This window comes from Choristoneura fumiferana, chromosome 23, assembly GCF_025370935.1.
Source record: "Choristoneura fumiferana chromosome 23, NRCan_CFum_1, whole genome shotgun sequence".
Lineage (NCBI taxonomy): Eukaryota > Metazoa > Arthropoda > Insecta > Lepidoptera > Tortricidae > Choristoneura > Choristoneura fumiferana.
In genome coordinates this window covers 11756061-11761497 of record NC_133494.1, presented here as the reverse complement: position 1 = coordinate 11761497, position 5437 = coordinate 11756061, and the positions used below count along the sequence as shown (strand labels likewise).

The 5437-nt window shown below is 34.2% G+C and overlaps 1 long non-coding RNA gene across 1 annotated transcript in view; it reads left to right on the top strand.

Moving 5' to 3' along the window:
- The first annotated feature begins 301 nt into the window (after window positions 1-301).
- LOC141440911 (uncharacterized) overlaps window positions 302-5437 on the top strand; it is a 91616-nt gene continuing 86480 nt past the window's right edge. Inside the window, exon 1 of the long non-coding RNA XR_012452762.1 lies at window positions 302-359. This is a non-coding gene — a long non-coding RNA (uncharacterized lncRNA). The remainder of the gene's footprint in view (window positions 360-5437) is intronic.

The following is a 5437-nucleotide window of genomic DNA, read 5'->3' as shown; positions in this document are numbered from 1 at the left end:
AGTGTAACTCACTTATTAAATAGATATTTGAACTCATTTTTATTCTATGCTGCAAGAACCGTAAGTAAGTAAGTAAGTAAGTAAGTTCATAATGGTATTTCCATCAGGAAAAGTCGGAATACAACGGCACCTGGAGAAACAATGAAGAATAAAGATGAAATGAGTGACATTTTCATATCCATTAATACGGAACTTTATTATTTAGTGTCAAATGCCAAAACGGATGTACAGTCACCAGCATTAATATCTGCCACAGCGAAGCGTGCAAAAATATCTGACCTGTCCTTTCCGGCACTAGAAATAGAGTCGTATCAGATATTTATGCACGCTTGTTGTATCAGATATTGGTGCTGGTGACTGTACGATGAGTACTGAAGCTAATTAAAACAGCAAGATAAATATGATTTTTTCCAATAAAATACGATGCAAAATCATTACACACTACATCTTTATTCAATTATTTTTCACATTTATAAGCCTTAGATATTATTATCTTCTTGACATTAGACTTCAATTTCGTATCTAAGTATTTGACCATAATATTTTTTGGAATTTTGTTTTAAAAAAAACGTATGGTATCTTAACGAATTATTTGTTTCACCTTCTTGCAAATAGCCCACTGTGCCCCACAATAAGGGCATGGCTCGCGTGACATCCCACTCGATGCTCTCTATACAATACCGTATACACATAATAAAATAACTAACAGCACGCACCGCTGAAAGAAATATGGCGTTATTTTTAGATGAATTCATTACGTTAGCGTTATTACACAAGGAAGTTGACTGATTGCCTTCGGTATAAACAACGCGTAAGAATTTTAATAAATACTTAGAGGGTTGGGGCGGATTTTCGAAAACGTTTTTACATTAATAAGAATTAGAATTTACTAGTGCTTGCCCGTGGCTTCGCACGAGGTTTCGCTCTGGGATTTTATTAAATTTCCAAAAAATAAATCGTTGTATTTATTGATGTTGCTATAGCTATAAACAACAGTGCCAAATTCCATGACTTTGTACCCAGTGGGTGCATTTTCGAGATTTAACCCCGATACCGTTGGAATGTCGGTGTTAAAAGTACCTAATATCTACCTGTGTCATTTCAAAAAACCGGCCAAGAGCGTGTCGTACACGCCCAGGATAGGGTTCCGTAGCCATTACGAAAAAATCAAATAATATTTTTCTAAGGATTTCGTATTCTGTACTGAATCTTCCAAGTTTAGGTAAATTTAATTTTTCCACCCAACAGTTTAGATTTTAGAGGGGGCGGGGGACGCTCGAATTCAATAGTACTAACGGTCTCTGAGCTTACCCGCGGACAGACAGACGGACAGACATGGCGCAACTATAAGGATTCGTAGTTGACTACGGAACCCTAAAATCCAACTATCTACGTAGGATATTAGGGTTCCGTAGAAAAGAGAAAAGAGTGCTGTCTTCGCCAACAAACTGCTTAGCAGTTTGGCGAAAATATTTTTAAGTTGTTATTTTTGTAAAATGTGATTAATAAATAAAAAAGGTGCATCCAATGCAGGATTTGATCTACTTACAAATTATAAAAAAACCGGCCAAGAGTTCCGTACCATCTATACAACATTAATTAGACATTAGCAAAAAAACGGAAAAAAATCACGTTTGTTGTATGGAAGCCCCCCTACATTTAATTTAATCTGTTTTTATTTTAGTATTTGTTGTTATAGCAGCCACAGTTATACATAAATCTATGAAAAATTTCATCTGTCGAACTATCACGGTTCATGAGATACAGCCTGGTGACAGACGGACAAACGGACGGACGACCGGATAGCGAAGTCTGAGTGCTTAATAGGGTTTTCGTTTTTTGCCCTTTGGGTACGGAACCCTAAAAAAATATATATTTTATTATTCCTTTGAGCTACTTACGCAGTATCAGTTCATTTTATTTGTTATCATTACCTATTGAAACACACAGAAAAATACAAACCTCCTGAATAATTTGTAAAGCCATAATTTCATTCCATTAAAATGTTTTTGAACAACATTTATGCAAGATTGCACAAAGAAATCGAAAACAAAGATTCATCATCAGCCGGAAGACGTCCACTGCTGGACAAAGGCCTCGCCACTTGCATCCACCGGTTTCCCGCTACTCTCACGATGTCGTCAGTCCACCTGGTGGGAGGCCTGCCAACGCTTCGTCTTCCGGTTACACAAAGATTACATAACGGATAAAAAGAGAAAAAAACATACAAAATTATAATCCAAATTTAAGGAACGTGTAAAACCTACTAATATTTCTGTATACTAACTCACTAAACTTGTGAAAACACTTGTATTATACGCGTTGTTTGGGTTGGACTGGACACATCAACAAACGCCTTGTCCGCCCATCATCTAATTGTTGTCATTGTAATTTGTATGTAGAGTAGGTATTGTAGAGTCAACATAAACAGCTAAGTCTACGGAAAAACGGATCTACATTTTTTCTCGTAATTCAATTTGTAAAAAAATTATAAATACATCTGTAAGAGTTCCGTACGTCCACGGACAAACTAAACCCTACCACTACATATAATCAAAATGAAATATAAATTAGAAAATTAAGGGGCGCATAAAAGATTATTATATTCAACTTTATTTGCTGAGAGTTACTTATAAGTATATGTTTTCCCTAAGACCGACTCATGCTTGACGGTTGTTTATTATTTGTTAATTAATACATATTGCAGTATTATTATCGTTACAGAGATTTATATCGAAAATACAGGCGGATCTCGGTAAAACATCGTATTATTTTCGTTCTATAGGTATCCATAAAGTGCAAATATTGAAATATTTTTATGGAATAGGTGGGCAAACGAGTAAACGGATCACCTGATGGAAAGCGATTACCGTCGTCCATGGACACCTGTAACGCCAGAAGAGTCACAAGTGCGTTGCCGGCCTTTAGATTAAATTATTAAACTCGGAATGATGATGATAATAAACTGCAACAATAATAAAAACCTGTCAAGGATAAGTCGGTCTTAGGTATTTTGTTAACTTTGTATTTCGTTTGCGTCTGACAACGATGTACGAGTATGTATGTATCCGAAAAACATACACAGGTAGTCAGTATTTTTTATGTTGTGCTGTTTATTCGTAGTTAGGTATATAGGTCAGTAATATTTTTCATCTGACAGTAACTGCATGAAGATTCTTCTAAAACTTAACCCTTTTTTCAATAGATTAATGGTGCTGGCCTAAAAATATATTATTCGTTGCGATTCGACGAAAAAAAAATCAAAAATCAATGAAATAAATGTGTTACTTACCTATAAAAATCTAGCTGAGTAAGTAAACTTCCGGAAAAAAACATTTTTTTTACCTAATTAATCTTCAGCTGTTAAGGTAACGAAACGCCTATTACGGGGGTATCGAAATCGACGGCCATCACCGCGGCAATTTAAAATACGCATTTTATAATCAAACCGATAGATTTCTAAAAAAAAATATATTTTACAAGATAAAAGCTTATTTAGTCGACTCACGGATTATGAGCGCTAGTGTATGTGAAATGAATAAAGATCTCGCAATTCGTGATTTTCCGAAATGGCACCGACGGAAGAGGATTTGCCATACTAACGCGTGACACCACATACAAGCAGACTCGAATCTTATTTAGTGTTTTACAAAATATTTATGGCAATTGAACTAATGTTATGGTTTTTAAATGGCTTTTTATAGTTTTTTGTACGAGTTCTGAAATACTTTTTGTATATTTTTGGCCCGAAATACGATTAAAAATGGATAAAATACAGCGGCGATAGGCGCCATTTTTTAACTGTTGATTGTAATACCGTGGTATATCACGGTAATAGTTAAAGTGGTAGTTTTGGTTCTTCAAGCTTTATTTTGGTATAAATTATCGTTTATTAATTTGTTACAGTTATTCAATCTTGATCTATTCACGCTTTTAAAAAACTATTTCGTGGTATGAAAAGTATTAACAAACTCTTAATTTTTAGCAAAAACTTCATACTGAATTTGTAGTTTCTATAGAAACGTTATTTTGCCAAGTTGTTTAAATATTGCGGAAATTTTATATTACTTACCAGTTATGTAATTTTGGTTATATGCCAAGGATGTAATAAGTATATTTGATTTGTAATTCAATCACAACTCTATCCTATAGTTTTTATAGGTCGGAATTAGATTTACAATACTCCAAATTAAGCAATTAACGATGGTATGATCGCATAACCCTCGTAATAGAATGTATGGAATCTATTACCGACCCATTCAATTGTCTTTGGGTCGGTAATGGGTTCTTAAAGAAGTCCTATTATCGAGTGACATTTTTTTTTCTGTTAAAATAATTCACATTTAGGGTACCGTAAGTGCAGATTTTTTGATAAAGTTGTGACTTTTACTCAGCATGCATACATCAAACTATAACTGAGGCATAAGCATAATAAGGATACAATGGGCTGGATACACTATTTCGAATCATACTTTAGTTTTTTATTTAAATTTCTCAAAAATATTTGATGTACAGAACCAAAGCCATTACCTTTTTTTAATCCCTCGGTATAAGTTCCAAAACATGTGTCGGTTCCTTTTACCGATGGTAGAAAATTGCCGTTTTTTTATACCCCGGTAATAGAAGCTCAATTCGCGGTAATGGAATGTACAGCCTGTCCATGTACCACGGTAATAGAAGATTTGGGTATTTTGATTTCAATAATTATTTTATCAAATACTAATAACTAAAACGAGCCCAAAAAGTTAAGACACTGAAAGTTCTATCAAATAAACGCTCCCTTAAACCGATTTGAAAAAAATATTTAGTTCGGATTTGTTAAGTAAGTAACTGCTTGAAATATCATTTACCTCTTTCTTTTTTTTAGGTAGGTACAATAAAGAAAAAAAAACATACAAAAATTAAATAAGCTAAAACTATAAAATCTAAAAATAGACTGCGGCATGGTTATACCAAAGATGCGGGCAGCATTTTATTTATTTATTTATTTATTTGAAAGTACATCCACATCACGTATATTACAATTTGAGCCATATTATAAACTATTTAAAGGTACTTTATTCCGATATACATGACAATTACGGAGCACATGTCATTGACCATAAATGCGAGATGTCCATTACAATGTTTAAAATTTAGTACTTAAAAAAAAAAAATTAAATAGTGACAGATTAAAATAGAATTTTCAGCATTTTCCCGCTGGATCGCAAGACTGATGCGTTAAGCGAGGAAACTGCCAGCTCTTCGGTCTCCTGTGATATCTCTGAGACTCTTTGATAGATCTTTGAGGAGACTCAGAGTGCCAGGGCCCCACGGACCAAGGGTCTCGACGCTGAAAGGTACAAAATTAAATTCTCTTTCTTAATTTACTTCGTAAAACGAGTATTATCTTCGTAAGTAATATGCAATACGAGTACAACATTGGCACGACCCCCTG